The sequence below is a fragment of the Drosophila takahashii genome, chromosome 3R (assembly GCF_030179915.1).
Source record: "Drosophila takahashii strain IR98-3 E-12201 chromosome 3R, DtakHiC1v2, whole genome shotgun sequence".
Taxonomy (NCBI): domain Eukaryota; kingdom Metazoa; phylum Arthropoda; class Insecta; order Diptera; family Drosophilidae; genus Drosophila; species Drosophila takahashii.
This window is the reverse complement of record NC_091681.1, coordinates 30704029-30728570: the sequence shown is the minus strand read 5'-3', so window position 1 is coordinate 30728570 and position 24542 is coordinate 30704029.

Sequence of the window (24542 nt, the reverse complement as noted above, 5' to 3'; positions counted from 1 at the left end):
CGGAACACGTGATTGCCAACAACATTAGGGGATCAAATTTCCAAAAACAAAATATTATAAAAATTGAAATCCATCAGGAGAAGGAGGAAGCGCCATACACACATGCTGGCTTTTGAATAATTTTTATTATGACAAGTAGGTTGCTTTTGTTCCTCGGAGCCTCAGGAATTAGGTCATCTCGTAGGGGGAATGGGAATTATAAAAAGGTATGAGGGTCTCTCCACTCCGGAAGACATTCTCTGGGCTTGTCGTCTTATTTCTTATATGTATTTCCCAAAGGCCTGCCATTAAGTTGCTTTATCGAGCGGCAAATTTCGATTCTTCCTCCTCCGCTTAAGCACACACGATCTCTCCCCCAAGAAAGAAAAGTCGTGCCAGCTCCAAGACCTGTAATTATGAAAATTAACAAACATTTTGGTAATTAATTTCGGCAACCCTTTGGTTTCGGTCGCCTCTCCTGACTCTGTGGTACCCATAATCCCGCATCAATTAAAATGCACAGGCCGTAATCCCCACCCACAAAACATGAATAACCGATGTGCGTGCGACTCATAGATAAATATTATAATAGACAAAAATTGGGGACCAAAAATTTAAACACCCTTCGAAACCCTCAACCATTGAGGAATTTACAAAAAAGATCTTTAAATAAAAATATAGAGTCCTATCATGAGAGTTAAAGTAAAAATATGGAAAATCTGATCACCAACATTTATTTCTTTATTTTTTATTTATGGAATATAATTTATAAAAATGATTTCAGTTTTATAATTCTTTTTTTTATTACCTGGGAAAATTTGTATTATAACCATTATCTTATTACTATAATAACACCCCTTTTCCCAGTTCCGGCATAATTAAATACCCCTCCATTAAAGGGTATAAATATGATAATAGAAATCGCTTTCAATATTTTGTGACACTCTTTGTCCGTCAACGTTTGGGCCATTAATTGGCGGTTTGACAGCTGAAGACCTCAAAGCGGAATCCACGGATCGCAGTTACCAATTTGTGTGGGTGTGATTCGGTAATTGAATCGCACAACTGGCGATATATACGTGAATATATATATGGGATATATGCACTATGGTTTGGGGGGACCAAAAAGGGGGGTCTGCTGGCAGGACGGCCAATTGTGCAAATCGAGTTGGCCTGGCCAACCGGTTATGGCCTGTTTCTATGTTAGTGGTCAAGGTCTAAGGAGCAGCGGACTTTCGGACGGACTGCTCTGCTCCTCTGAGGAGCGGCTATATGGTATTGGTATGAATGCTCTGCCAAAGCGGAATAAACAATAACAGCAGGCCCGGAGAAGAAGAGCTGCAGAAGGCCAGGCGAATATAAAACCACAACGAGCGGAAAACAGAACCAAAAGGAGTCACGAGAATTGCATAAACAATGTATGTACAAAGTCTGTCAGAGTACGTACATAAATCGAGTTATATATAAAGCTGGGGGAGCGAGTTGGTTAAATGTTGTGAGGGTGTGTCAGGTTTATTAAAAATATATTATATAAAAAAACTTCGATTACTTTTAATAAAATTCTTTTATAAACGTTATACTTTACGGACGCTCTGTTAAGCGGACAAAACTAACTACTAATAATAATAAAAATATTGTCCTTAACTATTTGCTCATTAAACTTTTTTTTTTATTGTTCGTTTTATTTTTTTGTTAGTTTAAAAACTCTAAGACTTAAACAAAAACTTTTTTGGCGACGCTCTCTTGAACGGACAAGGTTTTTTTAGGAATGTATATGTTTATTTAGTTTTATATAAGAGCATTAGTTTAATTATTTCCTTTATTGAGAAAATAATAGTATAACAGAAAGTTCTAAAATATTTGAAAAAATAAATTCTAAATTTCTAAAATATCTGCAATGTATGTGATTAAAATATTTTCAAACTTTAAGATGTAAATAGATTTCTAACCAACACACCGGTAACCTTGAAATAATAATACTCCCAAGATCAAGAGTGAACCACCCTGATTTCCAACGCAAGGGGCACGCACATGCATCATGCAACATGCAACAGCGGCGTGATTGCAATGCAGCAAAAAAAAAGCTGCAAATGCATCGAAGTGGCATCTAAACAGGCATACGTACGTGCCTCGTTAAAAAACTGCATTTACCCGAGGGTTTGCAATGGTGTTTGTGTGTCAAAAAGGGTTGCCAAACCACTTTTAGAGCCTTATGTACACAATATACAAAGGAGAAATCCCTATAATGAACATTTTTGCAGCCACAGAACTGGTTTTCGATTACGTCGTTGCAGCCTTTACTCCTCTTGCTTTTTTTTTAATTTTGCAGAGTGAGAGAAGCCAAAGGTTGTCTTATCGACACTTGACCAAAACCAAAAGTAAAATCGAATCCTGGGACTTCAGGGGAGATATGAATCTGGGATTTGGTTAACTACCGATGCGCGTCCACGATCCAAAAAGAAACAAAAAACCAACTGCAGCATTAATCGCTACAATTTCAGTCTGTCAACTGTCACTCCCAAAAAAAACTTTCGGACCTTTGTCTGTAATTTGCGACACTTCACACGCACATCAGCAACAGCTTCATTAAAATTAATTAATGCTTAGGCACACATAGAAACGGGAACACTAAGAAAAAAGTCCTTGCTCGAATAGTATTTCATTTCCAAAAAAGGTTCCTAAAATTAAATACCAATATTCGTTTTTTCACTTTACTTTAAGACTTTCCATTTATAATACTTCAAATATGAAGAATAATTTTATAAAAATTTAAACAAAATTATAATTTATTTATTATATTTTTCACAGTTTAAAAAAACTGATTCAAAACAAAATTATATATTAAAGAAAACTTTTTAAATAATGTTTAATAAAATCGAAGCATGTACAAAATAAAATATAAATCCTTTTGTACACTGCAATTTTAAGTTTTTTCTTGTAAGTAAATTTAAATTTTTTTTCTAGTGTTAAAACCCCTAAAAACACACACCTAGGACCAAAGACGCAAAGGGCAGGGGATTCGACATCATTAAGCTCGTATCAGTTTACAATGTTTTTCCTCGCGGCGGCCGAAAAAAAGAAATATGCACAAATTAAATTAAATGAAGTGAGTGTGAAAATGCTGCAGGTGGAAAAGGGGGCGGGGCATGGTGGCTAGATCAAATGGAAAGCCACAAAGTGCAAACGTTAAACAACCAACAACGTTGCTTGGTCAAAAGGAAACACGCTCAAGTGATTTTCATGCCACCAACAGACCCCAGATATATTTACCATACCTCTATAGGTATAGTCACCTGTATATTTTCTGTGGTACCCTCGTGTCTGCCTGTTGATGGTGAATCAAGATAAGCAAATTGTTGCCGAAAAATAGAGGCACAAAGGAAGCGATTTGGACGTTTTAATGATGATAGAGCATGACACAGAATAAATGAAAATGAAGTGTGGAAAAAATTCATTTAAATTGCGGGGGAAACAGAACCCGTCAGCAAAAGTAACAGTTAGTGAAAAGAGTTTTCGGAAGAGAAGAATGGAGGAGTGAGTAACTCTTGATTAATGACTGCAAGGATTATTTTGGTTTATTTTCAGAGATACCTTCAAGTGACAGGCAGAATTGTGCTCACCGGAAAACTGAATAGTTCCATCAGGAAGCGAATCAACAAGGTGGATCTGTTGATTTTTTTAATGAAATTAGCATTCAAGGGGACTCGAGTATAGTCATCTTCTAAGAATAATGAAATGAATTATTTAGTCGGTAAACTTAAAAGCAAATTTAGAAATTTAGGGAACGACGTCTAAAAAGCATTGTCTTTCATTAAGCAATTAAGTTAGTAATTTTTTTTCTAAAAAATAATCTAAGTACTTAAAAGTAAAATTATTTTTATTTAAATTTTTCTGTATAACTTTGAGTAAATTATTTCAGGCACCATACTAAAAGGAATGCCATAAAACGATCCCAAAATTAAGCAAATGGGCACCGCATCCTCTACACATGTCTTCACACAATTTAAACAGGCACATGCCTTTGCAAGCTGCTCCTGATGTTTGCCATAAACAAAAGTTCCGATAATTATGATAATTCTGTTTTATGCTCCGTTTCCCCCAACGTCTCCTCACCCATTCCAAAATTTCTTGGTCCGTCTGCCTGTCAAATTGTCGTTGTCATAAAAATAAATGTCCAAAAAAAAATTATGAGTAAACGTCAAGAGTGTGCAAATGACAGTATACAAAAACATATTTATATGCTCAGTTAACAAAAAAATGGGAACAAATTTAAAAAAAATAAAAAATAATTTTAAAATTAAGTTAACATTATTTATATAAATTAAAAGTTTTAATACTTTTTCATTGTATTGGCTATTGAATATCATCATTGCGTTTTTAAAGCCTTTTTCATTACTGAAAATTTTTTAGTTACTTAAGTAATATATAATTTTACATTGTAACTTTGTTTAATTTTTACTTTAATTTTTATTTTTTTTAAAACATTATCAATACTATTTTTTTCAATGCACCTATACTCACAATCATATATACAAAGATATGTATTTACTAAGTTGTGAATGCATCTTTCTTGGCGTTTTTTTTTGTGGTCGCTCAACCTGTTTCACCTGAGCGAGCTTCCCCGAAACCCCGAAAATTCAAAAGCCCTTATGAGTGGACAGTGGGTAGGGTTCATTATCATCATGGTTATTATAATTATAATTTGGTGTCTGCTTTTTTGGGGTTTCCTTTGTAGCCTTCCAAAAAAGAAAAGAAGAGGATAACAAGAACAAGTGCAGTAAGCACCGGTTAAAACTGATTTAATTTATAACTTTTTTGTCGGGAGACAGGGCTTCCTGTTAGCCAGCTCTTCATAAGTGTTTTTAACCCCTCACTTGGGACCCTTCTAAGCTGCGATTCTTAATGGGCAGCGAGGCGTCTCAAGGTCTTCTCTGTCAACTGATAAAGAGATAATGTTGCAAAAAAACGCAGTGAAGAAATTATATGAAGAAGAGGCACAAAAAGTGAAGTAGCAACTGTCTGACTGACACACACATTCAGAAAAATATAGCCATGATATCATCGAAGAAACAGAAACAGAAAACAGCGGAGACGACTAAAGTCAGGCAAACTGAAATAAACCGCAGAAAAGAAAAAGGGTAGTACACTTAAGTAGGTTTAAAGCTATTTATTAATTTTCATTTATTTAAAAAAATAAAGATATAAATAAAATGTAATTTAAACACACTTATAACATTAATTGCATTCAAAGGTGTATAAAAGTATGCAACAATATATTTAATATCCGGAAGTAGAATTTCTACTGCATACTTTTATTATTTATTGCAACAACTTTAGAAAGCTATAATATTGAATTACATTAAGCATTTCTAATTTATATATTTATATATATTTTTCCAAGTGTAAATACTCCAACTGACAGGCGAAAGAGACAGCGAAAGACTTACTTCTATCCCCACTCTTCGCACACAGACACACCAGCAAGTTCAAGTTTGCGAGGCAGGATCCCATTCAAGGCCCCAAACCAGCAGACTGCAAACAAGAGGAAGAACAATAGGTGAGGGGAATGGCAAAAAAGAAAAAATCGCAAACAAGTTTCGCTTTTATTTAGTGCCCAACAACAGCGCCAACTTGCAGATTCCCCCTCACACAAACGCAGAATTCCACATGCGCGCCTTATATAGCGAGGGAACGGGCTATGTACCCAACTTTGTACCGAACTTTGGCGATCCGATGCGAACGAATGTTCCAGCTTTACGTGCCGCAGCATAAAAATTGAACAGGCAGCTGAAGCAGGGCAACAGATAGGTTCAAAAAAATAGTAGATACATTTAGAGAACTCTGAAAATCAAGTTTACCAAGCTTATTATGTGAATTTGGTCACACTTAAAATAATATATACATGATCTATCATCAAGCATGAAAATATATTTAAACGAAATGTAAATAATGCAACAATACATTTGTATTTCAACCCGCTTACCTAACTTTAACATGGTTTAGGGGCTTTCCAATAATAAACAAAGCTTTTTAAACGTATTTGGTCACACTTAAATTCGAAATTGCACTTAAAATCGAATCTAAATCACTTAAAGAGACCTTGAATTCATAAAATATTTGAAAATGTTAAATCTGAAAATCTAGACCTTTAGATATTTAAGGAATTTTTGATAAAAAAAACCTTAAAACAAACTTAAATTTTACTAGATTTTAGTATTATCTTGTGCTAATTTCCTATCCAAAGTTGTAGAATCAGCAGCCAAAAGCGAAGGCGATCGCACTTAATGCTCCACTGATTGCACAACGATCGTTGAAAGGGAGAATGCGATAGAGGGAACCGGAGGACTTTGAGGGGTATTCCATGGGTATTTTCAGGGGAGGGGCAAAGATCAGGGGAGCTGTGGGCAAAAAAGGGGGATGTGAGCAGTAGACACAATTGTTGCCGCAGTCGGTGTTAGTAGGTAGACCCCATCATACATATAGTATGGTATTTGTGTGTGCCATGTGCATCTATGTGTGTCACAAGGAGCAGAAATTAAAGTAAGGCAGGAGGTTTCTCGGACTGCTGGCATGTGCAGAATAGAGTAGTCTTTACTCGGGACCCACTCCACTTTGCTCTTTTTTAAGCCACCACACAATGGGCATTTAATTATTTAACCCGACTGCAACTCCCCGCGATGGCAGACAGCCCATCTGAAGCAACTTTGTTGCAATCTGGCATGATATCGTGTGGAATAAGAGGTACCCAGGGAAAATACTGCCTATTTTAAATACTACCCATAAGAAGTACTACCCTTACAAAATATACCTTTTGAAAAAAATGATACCATATTTGGAAAATATTTCCAGATCCTTAGGAATATATACAATGTTATAGGTAACATATAAGTATTTTATAATGAGATCTTTGTAAAATTTATTACATATCATATTAAATATTTTAATATTATTTACCACAAACCCAAAATCCCCTCTTAAATTCCCGAATACCTATTGTAATGAAAAGTGATTTCTCATCCAGGATGAATCTCCAGCTGCCGGCTGATTAATCGCGGATCGTGATGGGGCTATCGGCTTGAGATCACGTTCCCGACTCCAGCTGAGATGGGAGATCCTCCCTCCCCAAAGTGTTCGTTAAAAATAGTACCGCCAAGTATTTAGATCTTAAGTCGCAGATATATGATATACGAGTACTGAGGCCCTGTGGGCGGTGTGGGGTCGTCAGCAACTGATGAACTGCAATATGGGAATGGAATCCTCGACGGCCGCTAATTGGAGCCCCCTCACCCCCTCTCAAGACATTCTTGAATGATTTATTCCAAATATTTACACTTGTTCTGGCTCTCTGACTTGCTGGCCTTATAAATCCCAGCCAGCAAATGTTTTGTCACGCGATCCCCCAGTCGTGTTTGTGTCCCTCTAAGCATATGCGCTTCCACTTCATCGTGACACAATGTCCATGCCCCAAAGTGTCAAGTTCTGGCTTAGCTCGGTTCGGTTTGGTTCAGCGATTGCCATAAATAACGAAATGGTTTCGAAAACAACTCGAGAGGAACTTCAAATGTACTGGGAAAAAACCAACCAATTTTTCAGAAGTATTATTTAAATTATCTTAAAATAAATAATTTAATAACATAAATAAATTAATTTAAAAAAATTTTAAAAAAGCTTAGAAAAAAAGTCGAAAAAAAAAATCTATACAAAATTTACATTGATCGATGTTTAAAATTAAAGAAAATAAATGTTCCACTGGAATATTATATTAATCATTTCTAAGTAATAATATAAATAATTGCTTGAAATAAATCAAATGAGTTTTTAAAAGTAGTTAAGAATTGGTTTATTTTTCTGCCTGTAAAGTATGCAATTCCCTTGAAGAAGAATCAAAGTGTTTGTTTTTCGACCTCAGATCGAAGAGAACAATAAGGTTTTATGTATTTGAAGGAGGGATCCCAATTTCCGAGTTCGCCAGCAATGGAAGATAACCAAAAGGACCTCGATCCCCAACTGTGACCTTCAATAAATCAAAGGTCCGAACAAATCCCAAGTTAAACTTATGGCCTCTGTTTTTCAGTGCTGACAGTGGCCACCTTTAACCCTTCTCCAACCCCTCACTAATTATGCCGCGAAGTCAGGCAATAAAATTACAACCCAAAAAATATAAATAAATTTTTGAAAAACGACTGCTTCTTCCTTTGGGCAACACAAAGACTTCCCCTGATGAACGACACTCTGGGGAACATTTGGTCCAATCCCCCGCCCACAAACAAATTGCTTACAGGGCAAAATGCAAATCAAAATGACAAAAGCAATTAAATTTAACCCATTTCCAATGCGAAAAAAATGTCTTACTTTTTGTGGTTATTTCATGTGGAAAATGTACTGCATCACGACCAAAGGGTTCAGGTTGCAGGGCGAAAAAAGCAGAGGAAAAACTAGAGAAAACCAGAAAAAAAGAATAAGGAAAAGGGCTCTTTTAATTATTTGGCGCCTGCATGTGTCTCAATTTAAATTAGCTGCCGGCCTGTTTTTGCTACGGCTTCCAAGGAAATTAAAATTCAATTTAAAAATGCCACGAAAAGTAACAGCAAAAAAGAGAAAAAAAATCCTACAACAAAAGTGGGCTAATTTTGTTATGGTCCCTCAGGGGGTTGATGGTTCCAAAGGTCCAACGACGAGTTCAAAGGGTTGCCTTTTGGAAATTAGTTTTAGAATTTATGGTGCTTCAAAACAAAGGGCTGGGGGAATCTTTAGCGCGCCTTTCAATTGCCATAAATATGATTTATGATTGGCGCATTTAATAGGGATAATTTTCATTATTTCTGCCACTGGAAACAGCATCCCATTCGGTTCACACCCGCCCCAATTAACGCACAATTGCAGGAGGCTGTACTGCCGGCTTTTTTTTCCTCCTTTCCTCCCCCTGTATATTTTCTGGATCCCTATCCCAGCAGTTGCAGCCTCTTCGTGGGGCAACTATTCATCAGTCATGCAATCGCCAGCGCTGCCTTCGAGAATCCACTGCGATCCTCAATGACATCGAAATGTGCGGTCGGCATGCCGGGAACTTCGCGGCAGACAAGATGAGTTTGGAGGCTGGAGGATGGCCCCCGCCAGAAAACCTTGAAAACGACAGCCAAAGGGCTGGTTTCTCCGCCTCCCATCTTCCAGCTCCCCAGCTCGCGCCCTCCCCACTCCCCCAAATCTTGCAGAGCTCCGAGTTTCCTTTGGTCGCGGGATCAGCACAAAGGCGGCGTGCAAAGTAAACAGCGGAATCACCGCACAGTGGTTAGAGATATTATAAAATTTTAGATATTATTTATTTACAAACATATGCCTTATAATTTAAGAATCAAGGAACAGTCACAAGAATATTTATTCTATGTCATTTAAAATGGTTTCTATTATATTCTAATGTAAAATAATATGTTAAAATTTATGTAAACCACTTCTATATTGATTAATATTCCCTTACCAAATTTATTAATATTTTTTTAATCAAATAAGAAGAGCTGAACTTGTATATAAATTTTTCTTAAAAAAATTGTTTTTGATCTTTTAATTGATTTTGCAAAGACAATTATTTTATTATTTTTAGTAAATTTTGGTAATATTACGATTTACATTTATTATTATTTTTTTTTACCAGTATTTCTAAATTAAAATTTTTTTTAATTTTTAAAATAAAGTAATGCTAAACCACTGTTCTCAGCATTGGGAGTTCGAGATGCCTTGGCACGACGCCTGGCCAGAACAAACATTGTTAGCACTAAATGTCGTCGTTGTCTTCCCCTTGGCCCCTTAACCCTTATCCTGCCGCCTGTCCATCCGCTGGAGCAATATTTACACGCGGTGCACGAAGTTGCAATGAATGTTGCTGTTGCTGGTTTGCTGTTGCTGGTTGCTGGTGTCGACAGATACGCCAAGGCATTAAAGTATAAAAATAAGAACGTCTTCCTGCCCGATAGCCCCCCGAACCGCCCCCTTTTTTCAGGCCTTTTCATCTCCTTCGTGGGAGCGAGCCGCACTTGAAATTGCATTTTCTCGGTTCTGGCCTTGAAAATGCCTGCGCCACAGAATCAGCAACTTACCAACTCACTTGGCCCGAAGTCGGCAGCGGCAAATGGCCAAATGAACGAAAACGAAACGAGCAGAACCAAATTTTTTGGACACAAGTAAAAGTCTTTAACCCAAGAAATTCCCTTAAAAATATTTTATAATTTATTAATGTAAACAAAAACCTCCTTTAATACTTTAAAAATACTAAGCCATATTTGTCGTAACACACAAATTTTTTTAAAAGATATTCCGATTTTTCTGGGGTTAAGAAGAATTATCCAAACCCGTCCAAAAGGCGCAAATGTTTTCATTTTATGTCCTCGCATGACACAACACAACCACTCAAAATGCAAGATGATGGAAGATGAAGCTGATATCCCAGATTCTTCCTTTCCGAGCATAAATTTTAAGTGTGCAATTTCTCTAATGTCCAATATTCCAACGACTGCCAAAGATCTCAGAGACCGAAAACTTCAGCCTCTTGAAAGGTGCCCAACTAACCACTGACCCACTCGAAAAAGGGAAACACAGGAACCCCTTCGCCAAATGTTGAGGAATGGCCAGAAGGCGAAACCAAAACACGGACACAGGCCGAAGAATGATGCACTTAAGCAAAATAAGTGTTTAAACAAAATATTAATAATATGGTTTCTTTCATTTAAATATTATTATATTAAATATTATATTATATTATAAAAAATTAGGCTCAGAAAATATCAAATTCAAAAATGTTCCTTATTTGTAACAACTAAGAACTTTATTTGAAATTTTTAAATTTGCTTTGTATACAAAAAGTATTGGAGCAAACATTATTAATAAATGAATAAATAAAGTTCTTATATTTTAAGATTTAATAAAGTTATAATATTGAAAATATAATTTTCCGAGTGTACTCTGAATTCTGTAGAGTGTGTTTCTGTTGCTGGCTTCGGTTTTGGTCTGGCCAGGGATCTGGACCCTGTGGTTGCCATTGCCAGCATTTTTGGTCATGGCCTTTTGGCACTGCTGCCCTGACACTGCTGCACATTAATTATTGTTTATGTCCGGCCAGACAATGCAACATGGACCGATGGACCGACTGGCCTGGCGGCCGTGTCAAGTTCAAGGGTTCATTAAAAGGGCCCAGACAATGGCTTTTCTGGATCTGCCCACGCCGGCAGAAAGGCAAAAACTAAAAAACTAAAAAGAGTAAGGAAGACCCTTCTCTTCGTGGTGGAGACGAATGCAAAAACCCTGCACCGGATGCACCAGAGATAAATTTCAGATACAGGCTTATGTATTTTCTAACGATTTTCAGGTAGGTGCAGCTGGTTCTGGAGATCTGGTTTTCGGAGGTGGAGGTGTAGAGCTCTGCTCTGGGCACTCCGTAATCTCAATTGTCGGCTTTGCATTTGCCCGACGATACGTGTGACCCTAATCCGCATTGACATGTCGCTCAAATTAGATAATAAAGTTGTCCCCGCCTTGTGGGCTTGTCTCTGCACCTCCACGAACCCCTCAACTCCGCTCTCAATCATCTCAATCACGGGGCTTGAGGTCTGGGTCGGGGTCTCTGGCTCTACAGAGCTATAGAGCTATAGCTTCGAGGAGATTGTCAGACGTGGCGGCTGCTCCTATGACAACAATAAGACAACGACCCAAGCAATGAAAATGAGCCACCTCCCTAACGTTGTAAACTGCACTCTGAGAAAATGAGAAAAAAATTAATTTAAAAAAAATTATATTTTTACAAAGAAAAATTAATTTCTTGAACTTCACATAAGAATTTTATTTTAAAAGTAGGTACAAATAAAAAATAATTTTGATGTAAAATTCCTTTGTTAAACTCTGTAGAAGAATATGTTAATTTCCATCTTAAATAATATATTGATTTCTTTATAAAAAAACCATTCTAAAAATTTCTTTTATTATACAAAACTTAACTCTGCATTTGTAAAGAATAACTTTATCGTCAAAATTTTTATTAAACTATTACCCTAACATATTTTTCAGATATGATAATATTTTTTGTATTTTTTCTGAGTGCATCGAGGCGAGCCCAGTCGAGCCGTTTTTAATCCAATTAAAGTATGGATTTATGAACTACTCGTCTGTGACTGCGACTGTTGCAGGGAAGGTGAACCCTTTTTATGGCCAGTGCGTGCTTCTTCTCCCGGAGAAATTGCCAGAGAAAGGGGGCGAAGCGAGGGAGAAGTTGGAAAATATAGAGAAGGAGTGAAATTTTAATGGACCCAAACGAGCTGCAAATTATCATCCAACTTTCGTTGTCTCCCTGCAATTGCAATCGCAGGCGCATTTTCAAGTGCACTCCACTCAATGACAAAACGGTGCGAAAGGTAAAATCCGAGGAGCAGAAATGCAAAAATGCAGAAAAGCGAAGTAAATGACAAACCGCAAGAGACAGAAATAATTATACATTTTCACTCAAAAAGGTAGCAGCAGATGACACAAAATGCAACACAAAAGTAATGAGAATTACGTGAGATACTGAATTTTTGGGGAGAATTAAATTGTGGGAACCTGAAAAAGGATTTTAATATTTTAACATAAAAAACTCAATTTTGAAAACATTTTTTAAACGATTTAAAATCATATTCTCGAAGCAAATAACTTTTTTATTTACATACGTATACGTGATTTTAAGTTGCCTCTTAAAGAATCAGTAAAATTTTATAAAATTAACAATAAAACAAATTTAAATACCTATTTTACGCCTACCTAACTTTTTCTTTTGAAGACCTTAAATACTGTTTCATAAAAGTGAAGTTTTGCCGACAAATAACATATCCATTCTGCAGCTGAAAGAGCCTCTTCTTCGCCAATTCATTCACGAAGCGTTACCCTTTCTAGGGAACCCTATACATATACATATAGGGTTAAGCCCTGCCAGCACTTTTGCACAAAAGAAAGGCTGTAGAAGAATTATCATAGTAATCTTGATAAGTAAACGCACACACATAAACAGCAGTGACTGTATGCCTATATGTGTATGCGTAATTAGCATGCACGCAAATAAATTGTTAGCAGTTGCGGGTTAAGCACCATGGGCGTAGGGCCGAAGGGGCACCGAAGGGGTCTGCCGCTCGATTTAACGAGCTGCGACTGCAACGGCGACGGAGACAGAAAATCGGAGACAGGGACAGAAGACAGAGGCTTTCATCAACGCGTCACTGGTGTACTAAAGCCCCATGACCAACTCCCTTTACACTGGAAAATTAATCTAAAATACATTTTAACCTACTTAATTAAGAATTCAATAATGTTATTTAAGTCTAACAAAAAAATTTTTTTTTTCATTTTAAAATAGTCTTTTTTTAAATTTGAAATTAAGATGTTTTTGCTTGTCAATTTAAAATATTTTGTTTTTTTTGGGTTGTCTGTATCAAATATATTATTTTCTGTTTATTTTAAAAGGAAGCCCCTTTGCACTTCACACCACTTTCTTAAACCCCTGAGACCCACCACACGCATTTGAAGAATTATGAGGCGGCGGCAACGCACATTTCGCTGAAGGAGCCACAACAGCTACAAATCTTCCCCTAAGCCCCTCTTCCCCGCCCCCCTTTTCTACGCTTTTCCACAGACCCCTTTTCACCCCCTCTTGGGCCTCTTTTCTCTAACCAGACGTGGTGCATGCAACGTAGCGTTTCAATTTATGCGAAGTGATTCGTCATGCGGTTAACTTTAGAATCCGCACAGCCAAAGACCCATGCATTCTTCAAATACAGTGAAGACTTGAGAAGTTCAGATTTGTAACGATATTGGTATTTACAAATCTATTTTAAAAACAATATTTATTTACCATAAACTAGTAACACATCGTAAAGGTATACCCACCTTATAATGACAATTGAATGTCATAAAATTTTAAGTTGAGAATGGCGTTACTAAAGTAGTAAAAAGAAAAATTAAATAAGGAATTTAACAATCTGTAGATGACAATTTTTTTCCAGAATAATATTTTTTTTTATATATTTAGGACTAATTATTATTTAAAGAATTTTCTAACATAAAAGTATTTAATATCACTTTCGATTTTTCCGATTATTTAGCGATGTCCCACTGTTTTGTGGGGAGTCGTGTGGGTTGGCATATGAGTATTCGAGTGTTCCAGTGTCTGAGTGCCCGACCGTATGGTTGTTGCATGGATATGGGTGGTGGTGTATGGTGTATGATGATGACGATGGTGCGGTGCAAGTGGTGCTGTTTCTGTTTCTGATATTTGTGCTGGTGGTGCCGATGTTGCCTAGGCATTTGCATATGACTTGGGTACTAAAGGGAGAGAATGGGAATCCGCAGGGGATTCGGGGGGCCTTGAAACCTAGACGGCGACAAAGCCATCGTCAAGTTTAAGGCTATGGGTGGTTTAGGGGGCGGTGGGAGGTTCGAGGGAGGTGGTGCTGCCTAGGAGGAACAATCTACACTCAACAGCAAACGACTCAATTGGCGGCGTTGACACTGCCATTTGTTTCACTTTTCATGCCTTTTGTTTGGGCTGCCTTCTCTTTTGGCTTATCGTTTGCTTTGTTAGCTGGTAAAATACCTCCTTTTTGCCCCGTTTTCCGCCGTCGATTTTCCTGCAATTGTTTGCAACTGCATTCGCCATGGGTTTCGGTTTGGCCATGAAAAAGTTTAAACACCTCGCCGGCCAGGAAAATGGAAATGTGTGTGCGCGTCTCTCCTTTTGGACTCTCCTATTATTAGCTAATGGCCGAACGAGTTGGTTGCCAACTGATTAGCCATTGACGACCACGCCCTGTTCCACCCATGTTTGCACAAGGAAAAATTATTTACAAAATTCTGAAAATGTGTTTTCATAACTTTTATGTCAATATTGGTTTTAAATAATTTAAATATTTTTCATAAAATACTTGGAATATTCTATTTAATTTATTTTTATATTTTAAAATAATCAAAGTTGGCTGTAAAAAATATAAAAATATAAAAAATATTGGCTGACACTTTTTTATGCATTTTTTTTATTAGTAAATAGTTTTTTATTAATTTTATTTATTCATTGTTTAGTTTATAAAGATAAATATAAGTATTTCTAACTTCGTAAATGTGAAACTTTTGATCTTCAATTTTTCTACATGTAGGCACTCATATCCAACCGATCGGTCATCAATTCCACAGGCGTTGACACCAAACAATTTGTCCAGAGATAATTTGTTATTGCAGCTGGCTATATGGATTGTAGCCCTTCCTTTTTGCCCATAGTGATAAGCGGCTAACGAAGTGGCCATTGTTTGCTTTCGGGCCCAGTCAGTACAGAACCCCGCCCACTTTGGCTCATTTACTCAATTGCAGTTAACAGATTGTGGGCCATTCAACCCACTTGAAATTGGCTCGTTAGCCAATTTCCACCAGATTCGTTGCAGCATTTTGGGGGCCAGTTGCATTGGCTTTCGCACAAGAGACACAGACACATGCTAATGAATTCCGATTTTCAACAGAACTTTGCCCCCTTTGGAAATGTGAGCGCATCATTTTCCAGGAAAAACCAATGAGCTGGACACACAACATTCACAAATTAATGACAGCCAATTGACTTTGCGGTCAGAATGCTAAAGGGTTGACAGATGAATTGAGAGATGGAAATTGGAAAATTCTAAACAATGACAGAAGTTACATAACAGAATTTATTGCGATATGCCAGGTTTCTGTTTCCGAAAATTCTCTCTAAATAAAGTCAGTAAAATTGATGGTTTTTAAATATTTTTTATTTAATTTCCAAAATAAACTGCCTTTCCTAATTCGTTAATTTTTAAATATATACACCGAATTCTCGAAATATGATCAATAAAATACTAATCTTCTAGGAATATCAAATTTAAGCCTTTGCGAATCACAAGAAATAACTTCCAGGAAAACTTTTGTGACTCGCTTCGTTTTTTATGGATGACAGCTTGACCCCTCCTTTTTCAACAGTCACATTTTTGGGGCACGCAAATTTCGGTCTATTCCCCTATTTTATAGGCGGCACTTTGATTGCTTTAAGCACACGAAATCTATGGTCGTAGAAAATTAATAGATTCATAAAAACGGGACCGAACGCACAAGAAAAAGATTTCCGATATGTGCGTAGAGAAGATTGTGGATTTTTGAGGGGAGTGAAGAGAAAAGGGAAGACGATCTTGAGCTCGGTCCATTTTAATTTGTTAATTTACCACAATGTCTGCTTTTTCTGATCTGTTTTTTTGTGTAAGCTCTGTGGATTGTCTAATTTCGAATAGGCAGATGTCTTCAAGGGCTCCAATGTAGGGAGACAAATTCTCAAGGTTCAGTTTTCAGGGGCGTAGAAATAAAAGCTAAGAGGGCAAAATATTTATCTCAGAAAATATGTTATAATAACTTTTTTTTTTATTTTAATTTTCAATATCTTAAGTAAAAGATTTATTTTAATATTAAAATTAATATTTTAGATCATTTATTTATTTTTTCTTTATAAGTAAAAGAGTATTGCCCATTTTAGCAGCATTTTATTGCCCATTTCGTTGGTTGTTTAGCATGTGAATGATTTATGCCCCGAAATTTTGCCTGCGTTCATTTGTGGCTCCTCAACTCGACTCCCATCCAATACAATCCAATCCAATCCAAAGCAATCCGAATGGCAAATGCGTAGTTACGCGTGCTGACAGACTTCCAGACTTCTGACTTCCCCCCAAATCGACCACAGTCTCCTACGAAAGTCAGCCCCCACACACACTTCGCCCCCAATTAAATAGCAACAATTTGGTTTTCATTCTATAACGAAATAGACGGAGCCTCTGAAATGGGCGGTTCCTGGAACTTGAGCGGATGTGTTGATTTATGGGATTCTTTTCTTTTGGTAGGGGACCCAGCGTTACGTAAGTCAACAATTGAGGCAATTCCAATGTGGAACTTAAAAAAAAGGGGTAATTGAAATCCTGTGGGAAAGTTTTTTTAAAATAGTTGGGAAAAGCGAAGCTCCATAAACAGAAAAACAGATTCCATTACCTTTGTTTAAAAAATTTTTTATGGAGATTATTCTGATATATCTACTTACTAAATTATCTTTTTTAATAAAATTTAATAAATAAAGTTATTCAGGACTCATTACTTTTAAATTTCCACACTTTTTCCTGCACCAATGACGGTCATGGTCTAATTGCACCCAAAAGGGTTAAGCAGACATGCGAAATTTGATCAAAATGCAAAGTGACATGGGCGTGGAGTTTAAAGGGGGGCCACTTCGGACCAGCGAGGCGCATTAATCCAATTCCAATTGTGACAATTCCCCCACAAGAGCGCCAGCGGATGTAACGGTCCACAAGCAAATGACAAAAAAATCGCATGACATGATGTTCGTGGAAAGTGCAACAAAGGTCCAACTCCCCATTTCTCCATCCCCAAACCCCTGGATGATTTTACCCTTCTTTTTTTTGCCACAACAAAATTGCATGACAATGGAGGCGGGCTCGGGCTTAAAAGCAGGTTGCCAAAACTGAGTCAACTGTAGTTTTTATACCCAGGAATTTCTGATAAAAATAGATATACTCCATTCCAGAAGATCTAATCAGTTAGCAAAAATAACTTATCTTAACCGAGATATTCCTAAAGTAATCATGAAAATCTTACTGAGATTATCTTTTTCTTAATCTTTAAAAAATATGAAAGCTTAAAAGCTTGCGTATGCCTATAGCAAGGACGCGAATTCTTTAGTCTCCATAATAAAAGGTAAAAAATCCCATTGGTGCTTTTAAGTATTTTTAAATACTTTTAATCTTAAATCTTAAATTATGCCTAAAACCAGAACTCGAATTCTTTAAACTCTCTAATTAAATGTACCAAATCCTATCCGAAAAATTTCTATAAAATACCACATAGATTAAAGGGAATCACATAGTCCCAAAATCGAAATACAAAACCGACTTGTTGCAAGTTTTGCTGGCAAATGTTAAATGAGTTAGGGGGGAAATCGGGAGGTGTGGTCTGGTGCCATGTAATTAACCTGCTAAACCGCTGTGACGCCAGCTGCCCTGATATTCATGTCGCAGACTGCACATATACAGTATATACAGTATATATACACACCAAAAAAGAGAGATTGGGGATACAGAACTTCGTCGGCCCTAGCAAAATTTTAAATTGCCATAATAAATGACCAAAAATAAATAAATGAAATTTTAAGCAATATTGTGGGAGGAGAAAGGGGGGTAATTGGAGCGTTGGGGGTTTTCCCGATGGGAGGAGCTCCAACATTTTGTGGAGCTCTTTCTGTATACACATGCTATTTTCCTGTGTATTTGGGGGTTGCTTCCGGGTGACTATGTTTGTATTCGTATTTGCAGCCAGAACTTTCATTTTCATTTGCAAAAAGCGAGAAAAAAAATAACAAAAACGGAAAAACAAAAGGAAAATCAGCCAAGCGAATGACGTGGCACAGAGCAATTTTCATTTGCTCAAAAAAAGCGAAAGAAGATAAAGAGTTCTATAGAAAATATATTTGAATCAAATTTTCAACATTTTCTATAATTATAATAAATTTTTATTTGACCTTAACACACACAAAAAAAATAATTTCATTAGATAAAATCTTAGACATATTTTTATAGGTTTTTTTTAACCTTCCCCTTCATTTTTCTCTATTTTATGTCCAAAAATGTTTTGGTTCTTAACTTTATTAACTCGTGTAAGCGTCTTATGGCCAAGCAAACATGATTTTGTTGCAACCCCACCCTTTTTGGCGACCCCCGCCCACTTATTGCCACCTCCCGTAACCCCCAAGAATTTTTATGAGTCACTCGGACGACCGCAGAAATAAATACGAGCATAAATATGAGCATAAGTATGTTGCCCCAAAGATGAAATCTACGCAACAAAATAACAAAATCGCCTAACAAAGTGCGCAGTAAAAATAAACAGAACGAGGCGATATAAAAAGCCGATAAAGCAAAAGATCCCCACCAGAAGTTTCTAGTTTCCAGAGGCAGATAAGTGCACCGAAAAAAAAGGATTAATAAATACCTTTACAACCGAATTATTTTAAAGTTTGTTGGAATATTATAGCTTTAATTAAAGTCTATGGGCTCACATACAATTTTAAATTAATTGATCAAAATATTTGAAAAATTAAAAGAAATTATTTATTTTAACTCCGACTTTTTGATTTTTCTAGCACCATAAACTACTTAATTTATGTAAAATATGTTTGTAAAAAATACTTTATTAAATATTAATGCCATAAATAAAATATCATTGTCACATATCACATTTTGATTTCTGGTAATATTATAATTACTTTATTTTTAAATTTGTTTCTCAAAAAAACATGTGTCATATTGACCCTTATTTTTTATGTAATTTACGCATTCTATTTCTTTGATGTGGAAAAATCCCAACATGAAACACCTTGTGCCTCCCACTTTTACTCTTTATCTTTCTCCCACTTTTACTCTGCTCCTTTCCCTCGCCCACTCACTTTTTTATGACACCCCACTACTCATACACACACACACATAGAAACGCGACCTCGGTTAAGGAAGAGAATGTTCTCAAACTTCGACGAAACTCCGCAGAAAAAGAAAGGAAAGTGGGTGGGGGAGAAATGGGTGGACACATCAGGGGGCTGAAGGGAGTTGTGGTAAGAAGTGAGAACCGAGCGAAGCCAAATAAATGCGATGAAAAGGAAACCCAAGAGGCGGAAAACAACGCAAAAGCCAGCCTAGGAAAATGGAAAAATATTTTATGTGCAAATATACATACATACATACAGGCACACATACAAGTGAAACATAACCACACTCATACAGTTGAGGCTAGATATTAAAATCTAAAAATATATTTTAAAAAAAAGTGTAATAGGGGAATGTTGAAAATAGTAGAAATACATTTTAATTTAAAAAAAAATAAAAAATTTCCTCTAATATTATAATCTAGCTATTTTTGTTTGATCCGTATAGTTTTCAAGGAAAGGCGCCATAAAGTATGCTATAAATTTGGTAAATTTCTCACTATTTTTATGGAACTGAGAGGACATGGAAACATTTTTGTTTAGTTTTGTACTAGCTATTAAAGCTGTTTTGTACGATTTTAATCAAAAAATCTTAAAGAAACTTTTTGTTTGCCTTAACACGCATTAATTAAACTATAGTGTAGCTTTTATTTTGGCCATCACTGTATTCTAGAAATATCCACTCACACAAACAAAACTCCAAAGGAGCGTGGAGATGATGAGAGGGTGGAGAAGAGAAGAGTTTCCCTTCGACGTACTGACGTAATGCGGCAAATGCTGCGCCAAACTCCAATTTATCTCTGTCCCTCTCCCACTCTGCAATGCAATATATAAAGCCGCCCCCCACCCACTCTTGCGTCCTCTCTTTCGCTCCACTTCAACTTCGTTCGTGGTCGCCAACAACAATTTTTCAAGGTTTCAAGGCCCCAGTAGCATAGAAAATTCACGATCAAGAACATGGAAAGTTGTGCGTCCTCTCCCCGCTCTCTTTGGAGTTTTTGGAGTCGAGAGAGCGACACGCGCAAAAATCTTCGTAGGAGGGGGGGAGCCGACAAGGGGGAGTTGCCAATTGCCTTTGGTGGTGTTTTTGTACAGAGGTTGCGCAGAGAGAGAGAGCGAATGAGAGAGAAAGAGCGAAAGGAGTGGGAGAAAAACAGGAGTGGGGCTGTGTGTAAGAAAGAGAAAGCCAAGGGAGTTTGGTTGGCTCTCGCTTTCTCTGTTGCTCCCAAAGGCAACCTACCTTTTGTTGTTGCCCCCCTTCCAGAAGAATGGGAAAGTGAGAGAGTGGAGTGGGAGTGAGGAGTGGGAGAGAAACTCCCTCTCTCTCCGCCAACGGAGTTTCCAGGGTTTCCAGGACTTTGAGGTTTATTTATGGCCCACGGCTTTTTGGCCAGCATTTTGATACCACGTGTTTTGTTGGAGTTGGCAGCAAAAAAAAAACAAGGAGTTTGGGCCAACAGGAAAACATTGGCATAGATAATGGCCCAGCGAAAAGGGACGAATTGGAGAGGGAAAGAGGGACGAAGAGGAAAGGACGACAGGACAACAGTTGCTAAAAAAGGAAAACAAATGACTCATTTGTTCCTGCCCATTCGAAAAGGGAGTGCAAAACAAAATGGTCTGGAGGGAAAATCAATTGAATGGAGGATAGAAATAATTATATAGAGGAACATTATAGTCTCTTTATCATAAAAAAAGTAAAAGATTGTTAACAAACTTTTTTTTTTATTTGATTTTTGGTATCATCAAAAATACTTACATTATTATTATATGTCCTTCGAAAGTCATATAAGTTACAGTTACTTAGTAATTAGACAAATAGATTTATTTTGGGTAGGAATATTAAAAATGAATATTTTAAATAGTCAATCTTCATAGTAAGTATGTATTTCCAACACAATAAATTAACATCAACATTTACGAAGCTCGCTAAATTGCTTTTCAAACATTTATGAAAAGAAATAATAATAATACTAATAAAAAGAAAATTAATAATTTCTTTTCCCTCCCACGTAAAAAACCAATTACCTTTTGTGATGGAAAGATTTTAGATATATTTAACATTCTCTTCCAATAACGAGATCCTTTTATTGTAAACAGAGTTGTTGACAACATGGGCCTTAGATAAACTGGCCCTCAAGTTTTCGCATAAAAATATGTACAAACTTTTTCCGCATTATCCCCCTGGAAATCATCCCAAACTCCCCATTCGATATCACTTTTCCCCCAAAAATATAAAAAAAAGCGAAACGAAAAGAAATTTCATTCAATTTCGATACATAGAATGTTGTCACAAAGCCCCAAGTTCCAAACACGTTTTGGGAATTACATAAGCGAGTCTTCGGTGAGAAAGGGGGATCCCAGAGGAGGAGAAAGAGGAAGAGATAGAGAGAGGAAGACAGGGACTTTTGCGGGACAGGATTATGGGTCGAAAACAGGAAAGCAGCAAAACAAAAACCGGAAGAACAGGAAAAAGTGGGCGAAATGTCAAAAAGTGGGCAGCACACAAGAGAATTGCGAAAAATCGAAGAATGGGGATGGGGGACTGGGAAGAAGAACAAGCCTGTTCTACACTGCTGCCCACTCAAATCTAAATTCTACTGCTTCTTCTCCTGCTTCGAACATTTGGATGCACTAAGACAAAATTTATTAAGAGTGAAAATAGAAAGAAATCGATTTAAACATTATTCATTAAAGCACATTTTATTTGTTTAAAAATATTTTTTCCTTTACTTAAATTTATTTTAATTAAAAGGAATATAATGTATTTTAAGCATGGAAATAGATTTCTTTGAGATCTAAATAAAACATTTTTTGAGAGATATTTAGACATTCCAATAAATTTCAAGATCCTCTGGAAACAAATAGAAATCCTGTTATTCTCCGTGTAGGAGTTGCAAAAGAAGAAGAGTAAATTCGAGAAGCTGCTTTCAAGGTCTGCAGCGGCAGAATCGAGAGAGGATTGCAGAAGAGAGAACTCCGCGGTCGCTGCCGCCGCCGACGCTGACTGCGCTGCTGCTGCAGTTGCCCTTGGAAGTTGAATGGCTCGTGGGCGCAGGAGGCGTGGCGCGGGGAGGGAATCGTAAGCACCTTGCACTTGAAAACCGAAGTGCGGGCAGCGCTGCCGATGTCGACGTCGCTGCTGCAGTTGTTGTTGTTATTCTAATGCGCGCGCAACTCTCCCCCCTCTCCAGCTCTCTTTCGTTTTGTTGCAACTCCAACTCGAACTGCGGCAGCGACGCCGGCAGCGGACTGCGTTTCGTTTTCGGCATGTTGCAAATTTCGTTTTCATGCAACAAATTTCAATTTCATGTTATAAAATCGCACATTTTGTAATGGTATTAGTGGTTAGACTGTGTGTGTGTGAGTTGCATATTTTTAGCTCTCCGTCAATTTGCCACTTCCTTTTTCTTCTTTTTTTGCGCTGCCTGGGTCTGTTTCTTTGCCTCCTCTTCTTTCCCCCGCTCTTCGTCGCTTCTTCTCTTCTCCTCTCTTTTGCAAATTGATGTTGAAGGTCAGCGTGTTAGCGAAAATTGCATTATATTTGCATGAGTATGTGTTTCTATGTGTGTGTTTGCCTTATCAAACTTGGTCACATTTTTAGGGAGTTTTTGGTCAGTTTGGCAAACAAACAAAAAGTTTGGCAAACTCAAGGAAGGAAAAACAACAAAAAAATTAAGAATTCAAACTCAGTGCAGTCGAAAAACAGAAAAATAAAGAAATAAAGTTGTTAGAATGAAAACTGAAAATAAACAATAATCTAAATACAATTTATGAAGGACCAAAATCAAGAAAAGTAGTGTAATAAGTAATTAAGGATCAAAATAGCAAACCTACATTTTTTGAAATGCTTGAAGTTGAATACGATTGTATTAAGTTGAGTTAAAACTTATTTATGTTTCATAAACAACTTCAGATATTAAGACAAAAAAATTTGCAATTTCTTTATTTTTAATAAATTTTACTGTTGAGTTACTATTTTATGACTTGAATAAGTTTTTATTATTTTTTTGATAACTAAGCTCCCACTTTTAAAAGGACAAATTTTGTTTTTGGTCAGGTTAAAAATCAGAAAATCATATATGTATGTATGTATGTACTAACTTCAACAGCCCGGTCGCCATTTAAGTTTACCTTCATTTTCCTTTTTATCGTGATTTTTCCGACTTCATTTTCCTTTTTCCTGCTTACCTGTGCGTTTCTACCTGGAAAAATTACATTTTCCGTCATGAGTGGGCGGAGTCTCTCATTCTACCTCTAAATTCAGAGCTCAAATTTTAGGAATACTGCTTTTGAAACACCCTGTATGTTTATAACTAATGTACAAATACATATATTATTCTGTATGTGTGAGTACCAGCATAAAAAAATACCCCCGAAAATGGTGAGCCAAAAAGTGCGTGCGCCTCGTCATCCGCCTCTTTACTCCTCTTTTACCGCCTCTTCTCTTTCCACCACCCCCTACCAATATCCTTTATCCTTGTGGTTGCTGCCACAAAGGACAAATGAAATTTCAGCATGGATGTGCCGTCTCGCTCACTTTCACTTGGCGCCACGATGAAAGGTCCGCACAAAAGGAGGATACAGGATGTACAGGAAAATGAATAAAGTGGGAGGGGACTTGGAAAACCCCCTACTCCCCTAAAGTTGGGAAACAAATGGAACTCCCTGCTTGTGGAAGATATAGGGAAAGTAAAGCTTTTTCAGGTTTAACCTATGTTCTAAGTTGAAAAAACTTTTTTTTAATAATGTTTAATAATAAAAGAAATAAACACGTTTAAATTTCTTTAAAAAATAGGTCGTTTATTTTACTTTTTTTATTTTACTAGGGTTTATAGATCTTATGTTATTCCTATCACATTATTTTTAAAACCTGAAAGTTGTACAAAAATATTTTCAAAAGCATTTTAAATAGTTTTTAAGCCAACATTTTCGGTTTTGAGAGTAATTCCTTGAAATTAACTATAATCATACAAAATAATACAAAAAGTTTATGGCTTGTCTACCGTTTTTACTTCGTTTCAAT